This window comes from Sminthopsis crassicaudata, chromosome 2, assembly GCF_048593235.1.
Source record: "Sminthopsis crassicaudata isolate SCR6 chromosome 2, ASM4859323v1, whole genome shotgun sequence".
Taxonomy (NCBI): domain Eukaryota; kingdom Metazoa; phylum Chordata; class Mammalia; order Dasyuromorphia; family Dasyuridae; genus Sminthopsis; species Sminthopsis crassicaudata.
The window spans coordinates 234,114,333-234,141,217 of NC_133618.1; the positions used below are offsets into that span (position 1 = coordinate 234,114,333).

The 26,885-nt window shown below is 39.1% G+C and overlaps 1 protein-coding gene across 2 annotated transcripts in view; it reads right to left on the reverse strand.

Annotated features, from left to right (window-relative positions):
- Positions 1-26,885, reverse strand: part of KCNB1 (potassium voltage-gated channel subfamily B member 1) — a 125,027-nt gene that overhangs the window by 47,374 nt on the left and 50,768 nt on the right. The gene's annotated exons all lie outside the window — the stretch shown is intronic.

A 26,885-nucleotide genomic window follows, 5' to 3' on the forward strand; every position in this document is an offset into this window, starting at 1 on the left:
CCTGATTCTAAGGCCAGCACTCAATCTAAGTCAAGTCTTCACTAGTATGCAATTTCCTTGGGAGTAGGAATTATTTTCTACTTTTTTGGTATCCCCAGCACTTAGCACAGTGTCTGGCACATAGTAAGTGCTCAACATTAGAAATACCAGGTAGATCAATTACATAAGTTGACATTAGAATTTTTTTAAAAAATTACTTTAATTTACTATAATTTCTCCTATCGGTCCAAATGAGCTTTAAATACAAATCATTATAAGCAGATATTTTATTTTGAAATAATTTTTTTATTCTGCTCTTTTTAGTACATACAAATGCAGTGCGCCAATTGATTCATCTCCCAGGTATTTCTAAATTCTGGTCCAGTGCTCATTTAACTATTGGTCTAACATGATTCATATTGCCAGCTTCATAATTCTGTCAAAAAAGGGAAATAAAGTTAATTTGACATGGCCTATTCTTATTGAAGCTTGATGAAATCATATTTTTGGAGGTTTTGGTTGGGTTTTTTCTTTTTGGTAATCATCACATCCTTTTCCTTGATGTTCACTGACCATCTCTGTAGAGATGATCTGTTCTAGAATTATCTTAGGGATTGAAGTCATGTTCACAGGACTCTAGTTTGTGAATTTTTGGACTCTTTCCTTTTTATTTTTTAGAAACAAGAACAACATATACCTTTCTTCTGTATTACATTTTCCTCTTTCCATGACCTTTCAAATACCTTCCATTAGATCAGCTATCACACTGTCCAGTGCTTGAAGATGTGGTCCACATGGGCCGGGTGACTTGAATTCATGAAGGGCAAGGAGATGTCTCTAATTATCTTTCTCCTACTTTTGCCATAAATACCTTATTAACCACTTCTGCTCTGACCTTTCCAGAACAAAGATTGTTCTTTGACCATGACAAACATGAGAGTTTAACTAGATGGTCTCTGAAGTCCCTCCCAGCTCTGACATTCCATGTTCTAAGGTCCCTTCTTGGATAATTGGAACATAATAGAAATAACATTGAATTAGCAGTGAGGAGCCCCAGGTTTGAATTCTTCCTCCACCATTAATTAACAGTGCAAGCTTGAGCAAGTCATGGGTTCCAAGATTTAGGTTTTTCAATCTGCAAAATATATAGTAGTGTCTACTTCCCTCACCAAAGAGTTGTTGTGATGGCAAAATAACTTATAATAAAACACTTTGTAAACCTTTAAGTGCTGCATAAACACCATCTATTATTATTAAGATCCACAGTCTATGATCTAAGGTTCATTTTCAGTGGACATTTATCATTCTGACCTCTTCCAGCCCTGACAGTCCTGTATTTGGCCACTGTAAAGTGATTTCTTGTGGAGTGGTTCCCTAAGGACTTCCAAGATTTATCTGTAGAGGTGCTTAGGGGGTACTTAGCTGATTTTCAGCATTTTCCTTTGCTGCTCCTAGAGCTCCCTAGAGATGGTTCTGACACTAGAATAGCCTGTCCAAAATGGGGTTCTTGAGCAATTGTATTCACCAAAACCCACCATTTGCTAGCCATGAAAGTTCAATCATTGCTTTCTTTTTGTGGGCCTCAGTTTCCCCTGCTGTAAAGTGGAGGCTGCAACAACTGCCTTGCTTCCTACATGAAGCTGTTGTTATTAAGCTTAAAAAAGATAATAGATATGAAAAGGCTTTGGAAAGTTCAGTGCATTGCAGGAATATAAAGGGTAATTATATCTCTGCTTTCCTGTACAGAAAGCCTGGTTGGGGCCAAGGGCACAATATGGGGGCCTTTGGGGAATTGGGAACAGATATTTTAGTCTTAACCCACCTCAGTTCTAGCATTTTCCCATCCTCCTTAAAATAATTTTGGCCTCTGGCTTCTTTGGCTCTCTGAAGAGCTGAGGCCTGAATAAAATGAAGCTATTAGGTAATTTTTTCATCCCATAATGGGAAATGCTGCCTAAGGAGGTTGTCTCCTCCCTCTTTTCCTTACATTCAGGGGGAAGAAGCCATCCTTTCCAAGAGGTGTGTCTGAGGAAAAACTAGCCCATCCTTCTAAAAGGTAGAAGACTCTCCAATCAGCCCAATCCCTTTCCTAAACCAATTGAATATTTTCAAAAGTTCTAGTGACTTCCACTTAGAAGCTCTCTCCTCCCCTCTCTCCTGCTTAGCAGTGTCAGAGCTAAAGACCAAACAAATGAAGGGTAACAGAGAACAAGCTGCCAATTAATTAACTGAGGTCTGCTTTGCTTTTTTCTGTCACAGTTAATCATCTGGCTTTCATTTATTGGTATTTGTGTATGCAAATAAATAAAAGCGTGTTTGTATTTCCACAAGTATGTTTGAATTTCATACATTTTTGGATTTCATAACAGGGACTTAGGCTCTCAGAGAACTTATCTTCCTTTTCTTTTCTCTCTCTTTTCCCTTCTCTCTTTTTGCTTTTCTTCAAAATTTTATTAAGCTTTTCTTATGTTCAGAATACTGCTAGACATTGGAGTATATTCAAAGACATAAAAACCAAATAATTCCTAACCTCTAGAAGGTTTCTTGTATTGATACAGGGTCAAAGCTTAACTTTAATTGACTTTTTTTTCACAATAGAAGTATAAATATTAACCATTGCTAGAGAAGCATTGAACTTCAGTTCATTATGATCTCTTTTCTCTTTTTCCCTGCTTACTCCCATTGCCTCTTAACTGCCTTAAGTGCTGTTATTCTCCAATAAATCCCCCATGTCTTCCAAAAATATTTTTGACCTTTGACCTGCCATAGGAGTAGATTTACATTTATGTATTGTTCCTGGGCTTCTGAAAAGCAATGCCTGAGAAGATGGGCCCTATGATATTAAAGGTAATAACATACATTTTTTGTAACACTTTCTAATTTATAGATTATTTTTCTTTTAACAATCCTATAGGATAAGTAGTTCAAATATGATCAGCCCCATTTTTCAGAAGGGGAAACTGAAGCACAAAAGGGATAATTGTATTTAGTTCTGGAAAGGACTTTATCGATCTGCTCTCTGTAGAGGGGGTGTTGAGATGGAATTATATCTATCGACTTAAATATTATTAGTCTAGTTAAAACAATTTTTAGCTTTGTTCCTGATTATATTCTACCATGAGAAAGCCCTAGACCTAAGGACCTATCCAAGGCTTGTTACCCTTCCCTATAATCACATATGCCAAATAACAAATAAATCCACTTATGCAAGTGATAGCAAAACAGAAATTAGAATAAGTGTACATATGAGAATATATATAACAAAAAATGAAGGACCAGACTAGCTGAGAGAGACAGAGAGACAAAGACAGAGACAGAAAGAGATAGAGAGAGAGAGAGAGACAGAGAGAGGGGGGGAGAGAGTGTCAAAGCTCACCTAATGGGAAAATTACCCCAAATCTTTAATCTATTGATGAAGACTATCAGCTCCTTTCATGTCAGTTTCTTCCTAGTGTTTTTTTCTCCCTTCAGCAACCTGAAGAAACATTGACATTGCACATTTTCTCTTAAAGCTGGAAGCCAGAAGAACCTGAGATCTTTCTTTTCTCCTGCTCTTAAATACTTCAGTCTCCTCTCAGGCACAGGGGACTAAATAATCAATCTCTATCAGAGTGGGGAAAATTTCATCCCAATGGACTTTTAGATTTCATGTGTTCATATTTATTTACTTTGTCTCCCCCAGTAGAATGTGAATTCTTTGAGGGCAGGGGCTGTGATTTTGTACTTATGCTTGCACTTAATTAAGGTACTTAATAAATGCTTGTCGACTCATTTGTTGACAAAGGTTGTAAGTAGGAGAATTCAGACTTAGTCTCTCTAACTTTAAATGCAGAATCAATAGAACTGAAATTCAAACCCAGATCTTTCAACTCCAAGTCTGATGTTTTTTTTCTCCTATTATAGCAAATAGATAAAGTGACTTGCCTAGAGTCATACAACTAGGAAATGTTAGGTCTGGATTCTAGATCCTCTGATTCCAAGGGCCTGGCACCTTGCAGGTAATGATTAAATGCTTGTTCCCTTTCTCCTAAGTCCAGTGCTTTTTCCACATTGTTTTTCTTAATTATTTGTGGAAGTATTTGTGTACGCATATGAGTACATACAGAGGTGACCTGGAAGGCCAGATAATGGACTCTCTCCAGGGAGCTGAGAGAGTAATCCCTGAGGTTCTAGTCAGCCTGAGCCTGCTTCTTCTCCAATCCAGCCTCCATGCATGGCCTTTCACCTTTAGCAGGAACACAGGTCATGCTCTGTGCTGTTCTTGCAGGCTGGGAATTCCTTCTAATTCAAGTTCACAAAGAACCATGCTGTACAATAAATAAAATTTTCTCTCTGCCCAGGGAACTTCTTTGGTCCATCCCAAGGGAAAACTAAATTTTGAGGTTTTGGGCAACTTGCCTTGCCTAGTAAATAGATCTAGCTGTTGAAGTCACGGGGTTGCAATGGAAAAAGATTCAAATCTCTCCCCATACTAGTCCATTCTCTATTCAGCTGAGGAAGGTGAGGTTCCTCAATTACAAGTCCAGCCATATTGAAACCCTGCTCCTGCTTCCTGAAACTCCATCAACTCCAGTGACTCCTGTTATCTCCTGATAACGGGCTCCTGAGGAGAAAGGCAAATGACCTTGCACAGTGCTCCCTTACTTTGATCCAATGCACTTGCATGTCATGAACACTTTGAGAATGAAGGACAAACAATGACAAGAAGTTACCTCCAAGATAAAACATAAAATATAAATAAAAAAATAAAATGTAAAACAATAGATATGGATTATAATAATATATAATTAAATATTTTAAAAAATAGAAAATCTTTTGTTAGACTTTTGAGGCTCTTCATAACCTGGCCCCTTTCTACTTTTCCAGTTTCTTATTTTCTTATATTTTATTCCCCTTCTTGAACTTAGGATCCAGCTTTTCTAGCTTCCTGACAAGACAGTTTATTTTCTGTCTGAACCTTTTCACTGGCTGCCTCCTTGTTTGGACTATTCTCCCTCCTCATTTTTACTTCCTGGTTTTTTCCGCCTCCTTTAAGACCTACTTCAAAATTCACCTTCTGCAGACCTTTCTTAAATCCCCTTAATGTTAGTACCTTTTCTCTGAGATTATCTCCAATCTATACTCTGTTCAAAGTTGTTTGTATGTTGTTTCCCGCTTTAGACTGTAAGCTCCTTGAGGGTACAGACCCTTTGTCTTTTTGGCACATAGGAAACCCTTAATAGATGTTTATTGACTTGGCTTTAAGAGGAGATACCCAGAGTTCAAACCCAGGTTCTTCCACTGACCAGTTGTATTAGCTGACATTACCATTAACTTGCTCCTTCATTCTGATAGAGGGCAATTCTGAGCAGGGAAGTGGGCATGTGGCAGGGTTCCTACTGAGGTTCCTGGTTTTCTTCTCCAAGGAGATTCCAGAATTCTGTGATTTGCTGTCAGTATTTCAGGAGTCTATGATTTCATGTCAATCATTCTCCCCCAACTGAGGTCAAGGCAGGCAGCTAGGTGGTGCTAGACCTAAAGTCAAGAAGACTCATTTTCCTGAATTAAAATCTTGGCTCATTTACTACTTGAGTGAGCCTGGACAAATCGTTTAAGCTGTTTGCTTCAGTTTCCTCATCTGTAAAATGGGCTGGAGAAGGAAATGATAAGTCACTCCAGTATATTTGCCAAGAAAACTCCAAATATCTAATGAAAGAGTTCAACAATAATAGAGATTATCCATCCCACTCATTTTATGGATGGATAAATTGAGTTGTAACTCAAAATCACATGTGGTAACAGGCGGTAGAAGTGAGAGTTAAACTCAAAGAAGCAGGATTGTAGATCTGAACAACTGAAAGAAATCTCAGAGGCCAAATAGCCCCTCCTTGCACCTCTGGGTACAACAGCTAAGCATCTCCTTTATTGTCTTTCCCATCAATATTGCCATATTAATTTTAGATCTTGAGCTATTTGACAATGCCAATGATTTGGAGGCAAGAACTTTCTTTTCTGAATCTTCAGTAGCTTTGGCTGTTAAGGAGGCAGTTACTACCCAACTACACCACCCATAGAAGTAGTTAACAGATTACCTCTGTGTAAGGGTTGATTCCCTGGGGGGCGAAGTGGGGGGAAAGGGGAAGTCATTAAGCTTTTTAGCCTCAGTTTCCTCATCTGTAAAATGGGCCTTCTAAAACTTGCATCAGAGGAGAGAAGCTCGAAAATTGTAAATCTTTATAGATACATGACTTTTTGTCATTATGGATATCCTAGTATCTTACACAATATCTAGAATGCAGTTGGTGCTTAAAAATGCTTGTTGATTAACGAGGATTCTGTGTACATCTGTCTGTAAATGATTTTATGATATGATGCAATCGGTAGAAATGACATTAAGTAAGAGCAATATTACCTACTTTATCCCTGCACCCTAAAGAACATGAACCTTTCCATTTGATTTGCAGCTAAAAACCTTCTGTATATGTTATGTCCCCCATTAGAATATGAGCCTCTTTAAGAACTGTTACTTTTTTTACTGATGCATTGTGCACAGTGGTAAGCACTTGAAAATGCTTTATTGACTTCATTCATTCATTATCTGCTCCTCCTACTTGGGTGGCTGTGGTGGGCAAAAGCAGTACAGATTTCTGCCAGGACTTTGATTTTCCACAACAGATAAACCTCAAACCCCATTCTCTGAGCTGATTCCAGAACTGAATTCTTTCATATCTGATATGACAATACTTTAAGGATCCATGATTTCATTGACATGGGTCTTCCCTCTAGTGACAGAAATTAAAGCTCTTCCACATTTTGCTAAGAGTTGCTGTGTCCAAAAAAAAAAAAAAAGCCATTACTGCGTTCAGCCTTCTTCTGTTGAACCCCTCTGCGCTAAGGCCAGTCCTTGGAAGATGGACACAGTAGGGGTAAAGTAGGTAATAATGCTATTATTTAATGTCATTTCCACTGATTGCATTATATCATAAAATCATTTGCAAACAGATGTACACAAAGTCCTAATCTCTCTTTCTTCCCCTCATCCTTTACCATAGATTACCTTCCATTTGCACCATGCACTTCTCTGTACCTAGGAAACCACTATTAGAATTATTATAGGGAAACCCTATTAGAATGTGAACTTCTTGAAGGTAGGAACCATATTTGCTTTTCTTTGGATCCCCAGCACTTGGTATAATTAGTGTCTGACACAGAGTAAATGTTTAATAAATGCTCATTAACTCAAAATCCTTCCCATTTAATAAGAACTAATTTGCCTGGAAAATGACTATTTATCCAGAAGTCAGGCAACCAGGGTTTCTGGACTCAGTTAAGATCCCACCACCTCCAGGAAATCTTCCTCGACCACTGGCCCACAGGAATCTCTCTTACACCCCCAACTCGTACAGCCTCCACTTTCTGTCACTTACATAACATTTAGCATAAGCTGTCTTCCATTAGTCTCTAATTACTTCCTAAATCTTTTCTCCTCATAAGACTGTGAGTCCCCTGAGACCAGAAGGGCATCATGTCCAGCCCCTCCTTCTTCTTCCCCTCTCCCTGGTCTGGTATGATACAAAAAACACTATAATAAATTCAATGAGGAAAGCACTTTGTAAGGAGATGCTGGAAATGAGAGGCAGCTGCCACTGGCTAATCTAAGGATTCCTAGTGATAACAAGTTAGCAAAGCAGCAAACCAGGCCAGTGTCCCTTGACAACCAAACAAACTAGATCAGAGGGATTTCTGGCTCACAGATCAATCCTAAAGTAAAAAATTCCAGAGGATCTTGGCTTTTGGGATACAAGACATAAACCATAAAATCTAAGCCAATGAGGCTCCTGTTCAAACAGGAATACACTCTACAACATTCCCAACTCCTTAAAGATCTCTATTACAGCCTTACAAACCACCTAGGGATGCTAGAGCAATTCCTGCCCTCAAGGAGCTTACATTCTATGGGATTGTTCTATTTTGGTCAGCTCCATGCCTTAGGAAGTTTTCATTTGCCTGGAGCCTAAATCTGCCTCTTTTGTTCCTTACTCAGCTTTCTGAAGTCAGACAGAACAGTTCATTCTTCCAAGTGTTACCTTTTTGAATACTTAAAAAGAAATATCCAATTGCTCTATGTCTTTAACTATCTTCATAAGATGTGGTCTCCAAACCCTTCACCATGTCTCAGAGGCCCAGGCCAGATGGAGGCTCTAAGCTCTGCCTTTTTCCTTTACCCTGGGACTATACTGAGAAGCCCTCCAACATAAGGACTTGCATCTTGACCCACATGCTTTTCCCTATGCCACCTGCTTCTCTAATGATATAAAGTTATAGGACATGCAATATTCTCAATTTACAGCAATGGAAAATATAAATTGGAAAGCAAAGATAAATTTGCCCAAGGTCACACAACAAACTAATAATAATAATAATAAATCATTTATTTGAATAGTGCTCTAAGGCTTTAAAGTGCTTTCTCATCAGTTATCTCAATGGATTCTCATAGTAACTATGTAACATAGTCAGGATAATTGCAGATGAAGAGTATGATTCAGAGAGGTTAAGTAATCTGGCCTAAGAACGCACAGCAAATCCATGAGGATCTGGCTCCTCATACTTTATACTATGTTCCCTCAAGCAAGAGAAATAGATCTCCAAAGAGTCCTGATCTAGCAACTTGCTAACACAGAGATAAACACGGATCTACAGCTCGGCCACTGGAGAAGAATAAAGCTGGATTCATGATGAGCATTTCTTTGCCAGACAACATTCAACAGTTGGTGACAGCCAACAGTAGTGACTTGCTGGGGAGACTTGTGCTGTATTTGTGGATTATAGCTATGTCTCACTTTACACAGTTAAAGTGTTCCTTCTTGGAAGGTCTCCAGACCTTGAGGTCTGCATTCTTGGGCCCTCGTAAAAACAGAAGTCCCAAAGGCTCATGAACCTTCGTCTGAGCTGTGCACAAATGAATCACGCCGGGCTCCCTTGAGACCAGGAAGTGTGCTTTTCGAGGAAACCTCTCTCTCAAAGAAACTGGTGACTTTGGTTATGGCAGAAATGGCTTATGTGGGCAATGATTGGGAATGGCTATGGCACAGCAATATTACGGAACATCATCATGTTGCTAGAAATGGCAAGATTCAGCACAATGTAGTGGACAGAGAACTTGCCTGAGAGGCAGGAAAGCCCAGCCTAGTCTCTGACACATGCTGGTTGTGAGACCCTGCACAAGACACTTAAACTCCTAGGACTCAAGACAGCTTCTGGCCTAAAGAGTCTGCAGAAGGGTCTCACCCTGCAATAGAGGAAGATTGCTGATTGGACAGTTCCTTTTACCAATATCACAGACTTAATCACAAATATAAACAATATAAAGAAAGCAGGATAATTGTTTTATAGGATTCCAAGCTGGTCTTATATATGTGTGTGTGTATATATATATAAAACCTAATATTCCACTGGATCCTTCCAACAATGCCTAGTAATTCATCCTTGTTTACTCCTATCACATAGTTGTCATCTATATCTTCCTATATATCCATAAGAGAAAGTGAAATTTGCGGGCTACCTCAAGGTTACCCCTTGCAAGCTCTCATCACATGACAAGTCCATTAAAAAAAACTAAACATTTATTTCCTTCCAGCAAGCTGTAAATGGTTTATAGTTTATAACCTTACATGTGGTTTTCTTTCTTTTGATTGATTTCTTCTATTGAGATGATTAAATTTATGATATAAATCATTAAAAAAAATCACTAGTGACCTTTAGAAAATGATTTTCCAGTCATTCCTCTGCTCAAAGTCCTTTATTGGCTTAATGATTAAAGTTCAAACTTCTCAACCACTAGTCAAGACCCTCCACAATCTTGGGTCACCTTACCTTTCTGACCTGTTCTCATGCCATTCTTCAAATCCAGATTGGATGACTCACCATTTCTTATCTACTCCTCTATTATCTCTGCCCCTTAGAATCCAAAGTAATTCTTTATATCTTAGAGCATTTATTCTTTATACTTGGAATGTGCCTTTTTATTTTTTACTTAATTTTTTTTTTGCAAATGTGATTTCTTAAAGCCAATCTCTATTGAAATTTTTTTCATCCTCATCCATCCTTCAAGGCTCAGCATCTATAGCAGCTCTTCCAGAAAACCTTTCTGGGTCCCCTTCCTAAGAAATTATCTTTTCTCAGAGCACTTATAAATGCTTTGTAACGTTCATGCCTTTACCAAAATCTGCTTTTATGTATAATTATTTGTATATGTATTGTCTTTTCCCATCCAGATTGTGAACTCCATCAGGGCAGGTGCTAGTCTTATATTTCTCTGTATTTTACTCAGAGCCAAATGTGGTCCTTGTACACAGTAGGTGACTCAGAATTATAGAAGGAAGGATACTGGGAAGGATATAGTGACCACTGGGTCCAATTTACTCTTTTTGTAGAGAAGGAAAGTGAAGTTAAGCTAGTAAGTGTCTGAAGCAGGAAGTAAACATTTCTGACTCTAAACCCAATGCTTTTTTTCTTGTACCACACATTTGCCTCAGTGGTACTTAATACATGCTTAGTAAGCTGAAATCACTGATCTTGTTGGAAATTTTTCTTTGAAATCTTTCCAGTCCTGAAAGAATCTTGGAGTGGGTCAGGGACCCAGTTCAGCCAATGTCTTCTTGTAAGAGAATAGCAGTATTATTGGTAATCATAGCCATAGTCATAAGCTGATCACATTTCTATTGTGCCTTCGGGTTTAAAAAGTACATTCCTTATAACCCTGTGAGGTGCATGGTGAGTGGAATATGAAGTATTTTTTTTAATGGGACTTAAAATTACATCAGCATAGGGAGTTCCTGGTGAAAAATTCCATCCACCAATTCAAGTTGGCACCTTCTTAGCAATTTATAATCTTAGGGAATTGCCTGGGACACTTACAAATTAATTAATTTGTAATTACAAATTACATAATCAGCAGTAGTATAGGTAGGACTTGAATTCTGATCTACTTGCCTTAAGGCCTCTCAAGGGGGCATTATTATGCCCATTTTACACATGAAGAAACTGAGGCAAAGAGGGCTTAAATGACTCAAGAGTTACATAATTAACAAGCATTAGGGCTGGGAATGAAGCTCAGATCTCCTGACTCCTGATTCCAACACCATCTCCCTTTTGCCATGGTGCTTCTGAAAAAATCTTGGGTTAGTCACTTTTTTCCTTTGGATTATTGTAGTTGCAAAACAAGATGGTTGGACTACTAGTTCTAATAAACTGTGGTCTAATATTTAAATTACTTGAATAGGCCCTGTCCTCAAGAGATCCTGTAGTCTCACAAATAAACATATGCTTGAGAAAGGGATGGTAAACAAGGCAGATCTGGCCTGAGGGTCTCAGAGCAGAAAGATCATTGGTGGCTGGAATAATATGGAATCAAGGTTTTTTTGGAGGGATATTTTTTGATCTGAGCCTTGAAAAGGGGGTGGGAGAGAATTGCAGGTTTCTCCAGCCAGGGATGTCCCATCTCCTAATTCAGTCCAGGACCCTTTTCTCTACTCTTAAGCCCACCCCCTTAATTCAGGGATCTCTTCCCTATGTTTTTAGTTGGTTTTCCTGCCTTAAGTCTGTCCCTATCCAGTCCATCCTCCACACAGCTGCCATAGTGATTTTCTAAAAACACAGATCTGACCATCTCATCCCCCTCCTCACTAAACTCTAGTAACTTTCTATTGCCTCTAAAATAAAATATAAATTCTGTTTAGCTTTCTTTCTAGGCTCATTATACCATACTCCATATCTTATACTGTGATTCAATCTTGCTTTCCTTCTGTCCTCCTGCCCTGATGTTCCTCCCCACAAAGGCACTCCTTCCTCATCTCTTCCTATAGAATTGCCCATTTGATTCAAGATAAAACTCAAACATAGTCTGAAATCTTTGTTCCCCCAACTACGAATATCCTACTTCTCTAACCACCTCGTATTTATTTTTTATATACTCATATGTGAATCTATTGTTTCCTCCATTAGAGTTTGTACTCTAATGAGCAAGAATTACTTTATTTCTTACTTTTGGATCCTCAGTTCACTATACCTAGTTGTTTTTGAATCATGCAGTTGTGTCCAACTCTTTGTGACACCGTGGACTTGTCTGAGGGGTTTTCTTGGCAAAGATACTGGAGCGGTTTGCATTTCCCTCTCCACTGTGTCCCCACTTTACAGATGAGGTACAGGGAATATAACTTAAGTGACTTGCCCAGAGTCACACAGCTAGTAAGTGTCTGATGCTGAATTTGAACTCAGGTTTTCCTGACTCCAGGCCTGGTGCTCCACCCGTTGCAGCTCCTACTGCAGCTAGTAGGCACTTAATAAGCACAATAATGATTGATTTTATAGCCAATGAAACGAAAGCCCAAAATATGGTGAATTGTCTAGTCACATACTTGGTGAACAGCAAAGATAGGATCTGAACCCAAATCTTCTGACATGCTCTATATCCAGTATTCCTTTCATCGTATCACAGTGCATCCCTTCTTTTGCTTGGCTCCAGAGGGCAGGACCAATAAGTAAGCTTTGCTGAGATACAGATTCCACTTCCCATGATTTAGAATTTTTGAGGATTCAGAACCATCCATCAGTGGAACTTAGATAATGATAACAAAGAATGGTAACTATAATAATAATAATGAATTACATTTCTAAAGCAGTCTAAAAATTATAAATCACTTTCTTCATACCAATTCTATGATGGGAGAGAATAAATGTTCTGTTCCCAGGGACCTTGTCTAAGCAAACTATGTAACAAATTATGGCTATTTCCAGACTCTGAATTATGGTGGGTTTCACCTTCCTATTATATCCCCAGGATTGCTTACACAAGTAATGGCACCAGGTTCCCTAGCAGTGATTAGCCAAGATTTCATCTATGTAGTAGTACCTGTTAAACTAGACTATCTCCAGGTACTGGTAGTCAAAGAAAAGATTCAGGCTCTAGCAACCTAGGAAATCAAGCCTTATGGCTTGGATCTCAAGTGATGCCTGAAGTGGGAGAGAATAAGCATTTATGAAGCACCTACTATGTGCCAGGCACTGTACTAAATACTTTACAGATATTATCTCATTTGATCCTTGCAACTGTCCTGAGAGATAGATGCTATTATAATTCCCATTTTATAGTTAAAGAAATTGAGGCAGCCTAAGACTGAATAACTGGCTTAGGGTCACAATAACCAATGAGTTTCTGAAACTCAGTTTTTCTTGATTCTTTGTCCGGTATTCTATTCACTGTGCCAGCTTCCTACTGTACTACCTGGGCAGTTGATTGGTGTAAGTCTAATAATACTTGTGTCATTGTGTATCTCATATTTTAGGAGTGTTAAGATCCTAAGGTTGTATTTGGGTTACTGCAAGCAAAAAAGTAGCATGTTTGTTCTGTGTATATACTTTACCCAATAAACCTTTAACTATTCTCACATAAATGCTCCCTGCTACCATGTTGATTGGCTCAGCTCCTTAGAGACAGGGAAGCTCAGTGAGATAGTTGATAGCTATTGCTTAACAGAGTTTGCAAGCTACTGATTCAGACAGACCATTGTCTCAGAGGACTTCAAAGCAAATATTATCATCATTTCACACATGGGCCACCTGAAGCTCCATTAAGTTATCTCCCCTAAGTTCAGACAAAGAAATAGATTTTGAAAGGGAGATGAAGGAAAATAGTTTGGGAGGATTGTAGTGTTAAATCAAAAGTTTTACAAGGAATATAGTCACCTAGGTATGTTTGTAGATAGCAGAAAAGGAGCCAGTAGAAATAAATTAGTAAGAGAAAAGATAACTATGGGAGCAATCTTTGAGAAGGGTTAGATCAAGGTTGTTAGAGCAAGGCTTTGGCAAGGAGAAAGGTTACCTCTTCCTCAAAGGTTAAAATAAAAATGTAAAGGAGGATAAAATAGGGGATGATATCTAGAAGTTCCAAGATGTGGAGAAGAGAAACAGCTCCTGAAAACAAACTCCATTTCCTCTATAAACTATGAGGCCAGGTCCTCAGCTGAGAAGCTTGGGGGTGGATAGTGTGGGAGCTTGGAAGGGAAAAGAAAGTTTGAAACAACCACTGTGGGAAGTGCAAATAGAGACTCAATTAGGGAGGAGAAAAAGGATTACCTTGCTGTAGTGACAACTGGGTTGAGATTAGATAACATACATTTGTAGTGAATCCAGTCTGCAGATGATTACGTGACTTCCTCTAGCTATGCTCAGCAGCAGGAGAGTAGGAGTAGAGGAGGCAGATGGTGGGAGTAATCTGGGTTGGTGTTTGGTAAGGCATGAATGGCAAAAGGACAGAGAGGTAAGAGATTAAAGAGTAAAGGGCATTGATTAGCTGTAAGGTCAACATCGAGGGTCAGCTATGTGCTGCAGTGGATAGTGCAATGGAGTTCAAATCTGACCTCAAAAATTTAAAAGCTTTGTAATCCTGAGCAAGTCACTTAATCTCAATTGCCTCCAAAAAAATTGAGGGGCAATAAGGTGGTGCAATGGATAAAGCACTGAACTCGGAATCAGGAAGATTCATTATTGAATCCAAATCTGGCCTCAGATACTAGCTCTGTGACTCTGGGCAAATCACTTAACCCTGTTTACCTCAGTTCCTCATCTGAAAAATGAACTAGCAAAGAAAATGGCAAAGCACTCCAGTACTTTCAGTAGGAAAATCCCAAAATGGATTCATGAGGAGCTGAACAATAACAAAAAGGATTGAAATTGGGAAGAAATGTGAAGCCAGAGGAGGGGTGTTAGCCTGGGAGAATACTGAAAGATGAAGGGACTGATAGTCATCATGAGGATGAGGACAAGATTAGGAGTAAGGCATAGAGAGAGATGTAATAAGAAGCTGTGGTGAGATGAGTATTTCAGAATTCTTGATCTTAGAAGTGGGATATCTCTGGGGTAATGTTGAACTCAATAGAGTGGCCAATCCTGTGTCTCTCTGAGGTAGAGCAGTAGTTCATGGGAATTCAGGAGACTAAGGGACTGAGAGGCTAAAGTGTCAGATGGAACGTCTATGCATCTGATGAAATCTCCTACCATGGTGTTTCTTAACCTTTTTGGTCTTAGAACTTGATTATATTCCAACAAGCTTTTGTTTATGTGGAGTATGTTTATTTGGGATAAAGTTATCCATATTTACCAAGTTACAAATTAGAAAATCACATCAGAAATTAGCAATTTACCAGAAATTAGAAAATCTAATTAGAAATTTGAATTGGACATTAGACCTAGACCACACTTTGAGAACCTCAGTCCCAGTATGAAAGCAGTGATCAAGGAAAAAGAAGAAGCCTGTGAACCAAGGACTGAACTCCTTGAGAAAGGAGGGAGAATAACCTGAACAGCAGGAAGTAATTGCTCCTAGTATATGGATTGGGTGATGGGTAAACAGCTAATGAGAGTCTGAGTCAGGACCCATAGCCAGTTCTTTGGATCATGGCTCTTCCCACCAAAGCTCTTTAGGAGGATTTCAAGCAGAGCCTGAGTATACATGTACAAGGATGATAAAAGGAGAGTTTCCAGTTACAGAAAGCATTAAGGCTCACAAAGTGATTTTATCACCACCCTCTGGTGTAAGTGATGCAAATATCTGCATTACCAAATTTCTTCTATATATTACAATGTAGACAGACATCTCAGTTCAACAATTCCAAAATGTAACTCATTAGATTCCCATTCCCTCTTCCAAACCACTTCTCCACCAAATTTCCCCACTTTCATGAGGGTACTGCTGTTTTTCTAGTCACTAGGGAAATTATCACCTTTACTCACTCCTACATTTGATCAGACATCAAATCTTACTGATTCTAATTTTACAAAATCTCTTACAACTGCTCCCTTCTCTCTACTCTTATGGCTTAAAGTCTTCATCACCTTTTGCCCATACTCCTGCAATAGCCTCCTAATTAATCTCACTGTCTCTGCTTTCTGTCCTCTACAATCCATTTCCTACACAGAGTCACCTACCTATATTCAATACTTATTTATCTGTGTATACGGTTTATTTCTCAGATAAATATAATCTCCTTAAAAGAAAACACTGCAGGGGCAGCTAGATGGCACAGTGGGTTGAGCACTAGTCCTGAAGTCAGGAGGACCTGAGTTCAAATCTTTCCTCAGATATGTAAAAAAAGAAAAAAAAAGTCACTATATTGTTTGTGTCATTGTATCCTCTGTACCTCACATAGTACCTAGCAAATGGTAGGCATTCAATAAATATCTGGTGTCTTTAGCACCCATTTTACAGATGGGAAAAGGAAGTATAAAAATCAGAAATGACTGTGATCCAAGATCACCAAACTAGTAATTACCAGAGTTGGACTTCAGAGCCAACTGTCACAGAGGTTCCTGCTCAGGGTCCTTTTTGAGATCCCTTTCAGTTTCAAGATTATATTACTCTATAATTAGGATCACCGATTTAGGCCTAGAAAGACTCTTAAAGGCCATCGAGTTCAACCTCTATTTTATGGATGAGGAAACTGAATAAAGGCTCTGAGAGTTAAGGGATTTGCCCAGGTCACACTAATAAGTTAATGAGAGGCTGAGCAGGGATTGTTGGTTTGGGAGACCCAGAGCTAGCCCTTCTGCAGAAGGCCAAATGGAAAGGAATGAGACTTTGACATTCTGATCTCCATGATCCCCCCAAAGTTTTCCCTCTACCCATATCCTGCTGTTGGGGAAAAGCAAACAATTTAAGAGGCCAGGTGATATATTTAACTATGAGTCACTCTTTTAGGAGGATCAGCTGGGAAAGGCTTGTGCTCCACCAGGGATAATGCAGGGATGTGTCTTGGGGAATCAGTGTCCGGGTCTCACCATGGCAACCCCAACCTAGCAGTTTTCCTGCAGCTGGGGTGACAGAGCCCAAGACAGTGGCAGAAAATAGCCCGGCGTGCTGAATTCCGGGTGATTCACGCAGGCGTATGGTCTCTAGTAGCTCTGAATGGCATGTTTTGAGACCTTGATTGAACATAGTTATCAGTCACAGAGGTTTGTTTCCCTGCTCTCCATCCTTGATGATGGCTTCTCTGTCACTAGAGGCCAAGGGATAGAGTGTCCATCTGTGTAGATTTCAAAAGGCAAATGAGGGGGCCGTTTATTCCACTGCAGGTCGGGGCTTGGGGGGATCCTGCTCCTGAGCTCACCCAGAACATCCCCATAGTCATTGAGCCAATAGTACCTGGCACCCTTGGCCCAACTGGAGTACTAAATCTCGACTTGCTAAGAATTCTTTCTAGCCTTGGATAGATTCTTCTAGATAGCTCCAGAATTCATAGAAACACACCCTCAGCCGTACACATTTGTTATTGTTCAGTAATTTTTAGTAGTGTAGGACCCCGAATGGGGTCACAAAGAGCCTGACACTTCTTGGCAAAGATACTAGCATTTCTTTTTTCAGCTTATTTTACAGAAGAAGAAACTAAGGCAAACAGAGTTAAATGTCATAGGATTGTGTTTGAAGCTAGATTTGAACCCAAGAAGATGAGTCTTCCTGATTCTTCTATATCCACTGCATCATCTACAGACATACAAATAATATGAACAAACACAATACACATGTACAAACACAATACACATACATACATGTAAATATATATAAATATATTTGCAAATATTACACACAGTGCAATGTAAACATGTCACACATAAATGTACATATCCATTCATGATGTAAATACACACACACATATAGTCATATACATATCTGCAGTTATTTGCATCTAATCTAAATATTTGTATATACAATTACGTTCACAAAATAGGGTGTTGCTATGGAAAAGAATGTTGAGTTTGGGGCCTGGAGACCTGAGATCAAGTCTTAGGCTGGGTCCCTCATTTACCTTTGGACAAGGCTCACTCTGCCTCTCTGACCTCAAGTCCTCCTAAGGACATGAAATGTAATATTTAGACTTGGTTAACTAACACTAATATCATGAAATTTAAAAAATAACCACTGATACTACATGTACAAAGACACAGTGGATAGACTGCTGGCTCTGTAATTAAGAGGCCCTGAGTTTAAACTCAGCCCTAAGACACTTACCAGCTATGTGGTCCTGAGCAAGTCACTTAACTCTGTTTGCCTCAGTTTCCTCACCCGTAGAATGAGCTAGAGAAGGAAATGGCAAACCATTCTAATAACGTCAAGAAAACTCCAAATGGGGTCACAAAAAGTTGCTCATGATCTAAACTACTTAACATTTCACATGTCTAACAAGGATTTTTTCTTTTTGGACTGGACCTACAATTCAATTGTTCTAGGGAACTGCCTCTGAGGAAACTCTACCAGTGATGATGGATGTGTATTCTGCAATGCTGATCATAGTCTTAGGGAAATGCCTGGGGCACTGAGAGGTTAAGTGATGGACACGCTTGCAGTCAGTATTCATCTGAGGTAGATCCTGAAGCTAGCTCTCTCGTCACTGTATCTTTGCCTTTCATGTACAACACCTTGGCTTGCATGTGCACATGCACTTGCACACATATTTGCATCTAACCAAACAATACTCATAACTACATGCCCTCTGGAGCTCAGTAATACATGCAATCAGAGAAGTTTGAGGTGGGGATATTTGGCTCTTAATCACGGAAACAGCAGCCAATGCCATCCCAAAGGGTTTGGTCCTTACTGTGTACATGTCTTCTTTGTCTAGACTCATTAGACTTCTATTTCGAAGAGTTTGTGGGGGTGGAGAGGGGGTGTCTAACTTTGACAAGTAAGAGATGGGAAAACTGAGTTAGAACAAAGGATCATGGAGGAAATGTATCAAGAGGAGAGAGGTGGGTATAGAAAATCTGACTTGGGAGCTCTTTCCTAGAAAGTGGGGAAGAGGGAGAGTCAGAAGTCTGGGACCCTTTGCCACATAGCCTGGACACCATGGTCTATGGGAGATATCCCTTGGCCTGGGGAAATCACATATCTGGCCCAATAGAGATAAAAAAAAATTGACCTCAAGATCCCTGACATTCATTATCAGGTTCTGAAGCACCAATGCCAGCTGCCTCTGTGAGACTGAGAGGGGTGGCGCCCCAGCCAGCCTCCTTGGTTCCCTTCCCAACCTCTTCCTTCATTTAGCCATCTCCTTACCTCTTAATCATAGCTTATCAATAAAGACAGTCCTGGACCCCTACTGAGGATCACTCAGCCACCCTTCCCAAGGAAACAAAAAAGAGGTGTTTTTCCTCTTCTATTTTTGCCTCCTGCCTACGGCTTCGTTCTCTGGGAACACACCCTCCCTAAAAGGCCCTCTCAGACACTCTGCCTCCCCAGAGAGGTCCTCCCAGTTGGCTGGGTTTGGTTATGTTAATACCATCAAAGAAATTGAATCTTTCCAATTAAGAAAACGAAATGAGGCTGGATTTGTTTGTCTCCCCAAAACATACACAATGGAGGATGATAGATTGAAATACCTACTGGCATATGTTCACCCCAAATGATGAATATGTTGACATCCCTGGACTCAATCTGATTACCATGAGGGGAATTTAGACCTTACAAAGATGTAAGACATGGAAGGGATTTAAGAATCTAGAATGTCAGACCTGGAAGATATTTTAGGCAACATAGAATAAACTACCAAACTTAGAAAAGAACTTAGAATATAGCTCCGGAAAAGATCTTCAAACATGAAACGTTAGCAAATCAAATTTCTTTGGGCAGGGAATATTAAAATATAAAAGATAGCTTGTCAAAGGCTAGAAGGGACATTAGAATCCAACATAATGGAAGGGATGGAAAGACCTTCAAACTTCTAATAGCTGGAGGGGAATTTAAAACAGAACAACAAGCCTTATAAAAGATCCTAAAACTCAGAAAATAATATTAGAACTAGATTGTTATTGTTCAGTTGTTTTTCAGTCATGGCTGATTCTTCATGACCCCATTTGGGAGTTTCTTGGCAAAGATACTAGAGTGGTTTGCTACTTCTTTCTCCATTTAATTTTTACAGATGAGGAAACTGAGGCAAACAATATTAAGTGACTTGCCTGGAATCACACAGTTAACAAATCTCTGAAACCATATTTGAACTCAGCAAGATGAGTTTTTCTGATTCTAAGTCCAGTGCTCTATTTACTTCACCACTAGAGCTAAAAGAGACTATTTAGTCCAACTTCCCAGTTTTATAGATGGAGAAACAAATGCGGATAGAGAAATATTTTACTTAAGGAATCTCATAAGAGAGAGTTACCAAAGAAGTATGAGACAAAGTCCTTCCTTTTTGGTGTCCGCATATGGGTCAGGGATGAGATCAATTGACAACAAATAATTAGAGTAACAGCAACGTGATGTGATGGAGATAGTGAGGAACTGGAGAAAGACCAAAGTAAGGGTGTTTTCATTTATTTGGAGCCAAAGTGAAGCATTCTGCAGTCATGAGTCAGGTTCCAAAAGACTTCTTGGTGATGAAGAAAATGGGGAAGTAGGAAGAAGGTTGATCCCTATGGACAAAGAGCTTTATCCAAAATAACTGAACAGATGGGTTTGTGTCAGATGAATATCGTAAATTTATATAATCAAGAGTTGGGGTTCCAAATCAATCGATCTAGTAGGAAAGTTGTTGAATTTTGTTCTTTACATGGCTCTCTTCAACAACGAGATGATTCAAACCAGTTACAATTGTTTAGTAAAGATGACAATCATCTACACCCAGAGAGAGGACTATGAGAAATGAGTGTAGACCACAACATAGCATTTTCACCTTTTCTATTATTGTTTGCTTGCATTTTTGTTTTCATTCTCAGATTTTTTCTTTCTTTCTAGATCCGATTTTTCTTGTGCAGCAAGATCACTGTATAAATATGTATATATATATACATATATATGTATATATACATATATATATATATATTGGATTTAACATATTTAACATGTATTAGACTACCTGCCATCTAGGGGAGAGGGTGGGGGGAAGGAGGGGAAAATTTGGAATAGAAAGTTTTGCAAGGGTCAATGTTGAAAAATTACCCATGCTTGTGTTTTGTAAATAAAAAGCTATAATAAAAAAAAAGAATTTTGTTCTTTGAAAACCTAACTTCCTCTGCCTCTAAAGGATATATGATCTTGAGTTAGGAAGAAATTCTGCTGATCTGCAGAGTCAGGAATTGAGTAATTCATCTTTCTATGATGCTTTAAGGTGTTAGGATGTAGAGATAACTGACATTTACTTAGTGCCACAAAGTGCCTTAAATATGTTATCTCACTTGGTCCTCACACCAACCCTGAGAAATAGGCACTATCATTATTCCTCTTTTACAGATGAGGAAACTGAAGTCTGCAGAGGTTAAGAAATTAACTATCTGAGGTAAAATTTGAACCCAAGTTTTCCTGCTTCCAGATCTGGTACTCTATCTACTACATCACTGAATGTAAGAATATGACAAACCCTAAGGAACTATATAAAGATTAGTAACAATTGTTAGAGTAGAAGATAACTTAGAGATCATAATACAATCCCTTCATTTTACAGATGAGGAACTTAGGATAGGGAAGTGGATATCCAAGGTCACTCAGTAAGTAGCAGGGATTCAAATTCAAATCCCTTGACTCTACAAGTCCTTGGACTGACTGCAAAGCACACTTTCCCCTTCACCACACAGTATTCTTATTAAGGACTTTCCTTACAAAAACTTTGTAAGTCTTAGGTAAGTAGTAATTATTCCCCATGTTATAAATTGGTAGTCAAGGCTCAGAGAGTTTAAGAGATATCTTTAAGGTCATGGTAATAGTTAATTAAATCTAGGACCAGGATTTAAACATAGATTTTCTTTTTCTATCCCTAGATCTATTTTGACTTACAGCAGGGAATGTGAGATCATACACCACAATAAGTATATGAAGGTGATTCCTTTCCATGAATCTTTTCTGAAGTGACCTGGCCCTTTCTTCAAATCAGTTTCAGATCTACTCTTTCCCCATCTTGAACTTGGATCATGAATGAATGAATGAAAAAAAAAAACATTTATTAAGCACTGATTTTCTTTCATGCTCTGTACTAAGTCACACAGGGATACAAATCAAACTAACAAAATTTATCCTATCCTTACAATTGTTTGCTTCTAATTTATTTTAGATTTTGCTCATATTTTACCAAATGAGTGAACTGTCCTTGTTTCAAAGTCATTGATAGCCTGGGGATTAAATTGAAGAATTTTTAAACATTTGTTTTCTTTAAAAACAAAAAAACAAAACAAAACACACACACACACACACAAAAAAAAACTTTGGGATTCCAGACTCTCTTCCTTATCCCCACTCCCAACCACATGTGAAGTTATGCAGAACACTTCCATAAAAGTCATGTTGTGCTATCCTTCTGTGGGGAAAGGCCACACATATAAATGGGAAATGTGGAAGTAGAGACATGTTTTGGGAAATGGTCAGAAGATGGTGTAGTGAGCAAGGTGAGGCAAAGGCAATCTTATCAGAGCCTAGAATCTGAGGGGGCAGAGTCTGATTATGATAATATTCCAGGTGAATGTGATGACAAGGGGGGACAAGGTTGCTCCTGCTATTGAGGAATTTGGCTTGAGACCCTTCCTATATGACTGGTCTGTGACCCTTTGTCCCTTAAAAAGAGTCCATCTCCTTGAAAGAACAGTTGTGAGATGATTGTGGTTTCTGTCCACAGGGATGATACTGTCTTGTCTTTTCAGCCAGGAAGCCCCAAGGAGGAGACTATTAACTTCATTCCAGAAAAGAGATGGTGAAGAGTTTCCATGACAACAGCAGACTTTCAGATCCAAGATGCAAGCGCATAGGGCCTGAGCCAGGACACCTAAGAGTGTCCATGCCCAGAAATGAGGGAGTATTTCTGGTAACCAGAACGGGGTTGGGGGAGAAATTCCTGCTGCTAGTCTTGAGTCACTAGTATCCAAGTGGGAACTTGTTCCTAGAGAACTGAAATCCTAAAAGATGCATCCTCCAAGAAGCCTTCCGAGATTAATCTAGTTTATTCATAAACAAAGTTGGACTTATTATTTCTTCTTGAGTACCAGAGTTCATGGGAAAAAATGAGTCAGAGACAAAGTGAGGGTTCCATTTACCCAACGGATGTGTTTGGGACGGGGAAAGGCTAACTAGCTATGTGACCTTGGGAAAACCCTTCTCTGAAACTGTTTTCATCTAGATAAAGTGAGAGAGACTTGGACAAGATAAGCTCCAAGATTCCTTTAACTCAGAAATTCTGTTACATAATTTGTGATCCTGCCAAATTGCTGGGGCCCCCTCTCTTCCCCCGCCCTGGTAGAATTTTGTATCATCTAACATCCTAGAGTCTTTTTCTGGCATGGGGACTTTCTTTTCCCCAGCCAGTAAAGAGCTCTGAGTTGGGCTCACTTCACAGTTACTATTTGGGGTCCAGTCTTTTGGAATGGCCCAGGGCTCTGTCCTCAGCAGGCCTTCAGGTCATGGGGAATAGCCCATCAGAGGTGGTACCTGATAAGGACCAGAAGCAGCCTTTGTGGGAAGTAGTGTGAGCATCAGGGCAGCAGGCACCAAGGCCCAGCCGGGATGCCTAGGCTGCTCCAAAGCTCCATAGTTACCATGGCAACAAGCTGCTGGGTTGTAACACATTCTAAATCTGAAGTGGGGAGGGGGAAGGGAAAGGATGAGAGCATCTCTCTGCAGCAACAGCCCCTCCAGCAATTCTATGGAGACCTTGGAAGAAGAAAGGAGAAAAGACTAAAATTGTCTCCCTATATCAGGGGGCCCCAGCCTTTCCCAAAGGAGATAAAGGAGATAAATCAAAATATTCTATTTCATGACACTAGGGGTGTTCAGTTTAGATTTAAACTCATCTTTCTTTAAAAAAAAAAAGAAAGAAAAGAAAAGAAAACGTTAGCTATTGCAGAAGGCGTGGGCGTCTCAAACTTGTCTCCATTTCTGTGCAAACGTGGAAATCCACCACCACCTCCCTTCCCCCTCCTCTTCTGGTGGGAAGCTGCCACTGCCTGATTCCTGTTCAACTGAATCTCAATCAGCATTCTTCTCCTATTTTCTCCAAAGATACTGACCCCAGGTGCCAAACTCTGCTAGGAATAATTAGTCCCCAAACATAAGGATTTTTTTGCATACAGGATATCTTAATGCAGTTTTAGGGACACCCTGTGTTATGTACTCATCAGGAAGTTACACCAGATCACCTTTGAAATCCTTCCCAACTCTGGCATTCTATGATTCACATATTATTGCACTATAGGATTCCAATATTCTGTAATTTCCAATATTTTATGCCTCTATGATTCTAACACTCTATGATTTAAAAAAAAACACCAATTTTTACTAATGTCCCATTCTCCTAATTTCTATAATGCTAATATTCTAGAATTTTAACATTCTCTGTCCTATGATGTTAACATTCTTCTCTGTGATTTCAACATTCTATTATCCTGAGATAGTAATTTTTTATGGATGCTTTTAAAAATAATGATAAAGACGGGAGTTACCATCTTCCTTTATAGCCATCATATCTAAAGCAGAGACAGAAACAGGAAGATTTATCTAGCCAGTTTTTAACAGTTCTGAATATTAATTAGCACCCAGGCCCTCTCAGTGTTCACTCAGCTATAAATATTAATGGAAGTAATCATCAGGCATTAGTAATAATGTTTTGCAAATTAAGGTCACTTTATTCAGGAGTAAATAGTAGCATTAATGGGGGAACATCACAATGTAGTAGCAAGGCTGGTCCCAAGTCACCAGAGAGTCTGTGAAGGTGAATATATAAATCAGAGATAATGCAATCCTACCTTCGTCATTATGATCATAAACTGCATAAATGTGGGTAGGTCTATGTAGATGGGTATGAATTACTTCCCATCTCTGGATCCCAACTTCTTTGTCTGTGTAAGATGAGATATTTTGAATATATAATTTTTATGATCCCTTCCATCTCTGCCAACTTATATTCTAAGATCCCTTTTTATTACCTCAGGCAGTCTATGTTCCAAGGTCTCTTTTACCATCTCTAACAACCTATGTTCTAAGTTCCCTTTCATCACCTCTAATATTCTATTACTCTAATTACATCTAAGATTCTCATAAGCACAAACACGTAAGGCTATCCCTATAACACTTTGAGGTAGGGCACAAATCCCATGACGTTGATTTCCTTTCCCAGTTGCTTCACGTCTTCATACAGGTAAAATATGATTAAGGGGAACACTAAAAGCAACATTGACCATGGGGCTCAAACGACAACTTTGGGAGCAGCAGCCAGGAGGCAAAGGTGGAGTCAATCAGTTTTTTATTTTTAAGTGGTGCTAGGGAATGTCCTAAGAGTGGGGGATATACAGTCTCTGCCCTAAAGAGGTTCCTATTCTAATGGGCATTCACATTGAAATGGGGAGAATATAAAAATAACTAGGTACAGAGAAAATATATATGACTAGATGACTAGATATAGATGCCTGAAAGGGAAAGGAATTAGGCAGGAAAGTTCTAAAGATTGGAGAGAAGTCAGGGAGTGAGAATCATAGAATATCTCAGAGAGCAAAGGGATCTAGAATATACAGAACATAGAGTGTTAGAGGTGATGAATATATAGAATATAGAACGTTAGAGATAATAGGAGGGATCTTAGAACGGAGATTGTCAGAGCTGGAAGAAATCTTGAGATTATTATGTATTCAAAGTATCTCATTTTATAGACAAAGAAACTGGGATCCAGAGATATGAAGTAACCACTAAAGTTATGCAACTTTACTTGTTCAAAATCACATAGCAAGTTAACTGGTATACCTGGGAACAGAAAAGAACTCAGCTTCCTCTCTACTACTTAACAAGGTCCATTTGGAGATAAGATTTTAGCCCAAAGGAAAGACTACAAAATAAGAATTTCAAGGAAATATATAAATAGCAGAAATTGGAAGATTGGGATATCTTCAGTCAGTGAGAGCTTTGGGAAACATCTTCATCATATCTTTGGGTCCTCACCCAGAGATAATTCCTGGAGGGTATGTGCATGTATGTATTTTATAATGAAATCCACATGATGAAGAGAAGCAAGGTTATAGATTGCATTCTTCTCTCTAAGCCTTATTCGTAAATCTGGTTGGTGGACAACAGGCTTAGGTATGTGAGGGAAGAAAACTAAAACCCCAGAGATATCTCTCCTGGAAAGCAAAAAGGAGCCCATCCTGTTACAGTCCACCATCCCCTCTGAAAGATAAATACTTCCATTTTTCCTTTGAGGAAACTTGAAACATGATGAAACATCCCAGACTAATTAGACCAAATAATACCTCTAATCCCAAATAGAAGGAATACATCTGTTATGTCTGGCTCCCCCGAGGAGAGAGAGAACAGTGTCATTCTCCCATCAGAATCTTAGTTTCCTTGATACCCAGCTATGCTTCTGAAACTTCTACCTGGATTGTCAATGTCTGTACCCTCCAGTCAAATACCAAGGGCAACCTTCCTTCCTATTCAATAAATACTAAATGCCTATTCTGTGCAAAGTACTGTGCTGGTCTCTGAAGGAGATTTTACAGGAGGATAAACTGAGGCTCAGAGAAGGGTTATCTGGTCTTGGCTTAAAGAACCTCAAGTTGGGAGAAGTGTACAGCCTCTTGAGGCAGCCCATTCGGGTTTGGGGAAGCTTTAATTGTTAATAATTCCTGCTTCCTTCAAGGTTCAGTTTTGATTTTCCCTCCTACAGGGAATATTTCTAATCCCCCTTAGCTATAAGTGCTCTCTTCTGCTTCAATTTACTTTGTAATTAATAACAACAACAATAAATATAGCTAGCATTTATTTTTTAAGGTTTGCAAAGTGCTTTACATTATTGTCTCACTCAATCCTCACAACAATCCTGGGAGGTAGGCGTTCTTATTAACCCCATTTTTACCACTGAGGAAGCTGAGGCAGATAGAGGTTAGGTGACTTGCCGGGCAACACAGCTTGTAAGTGT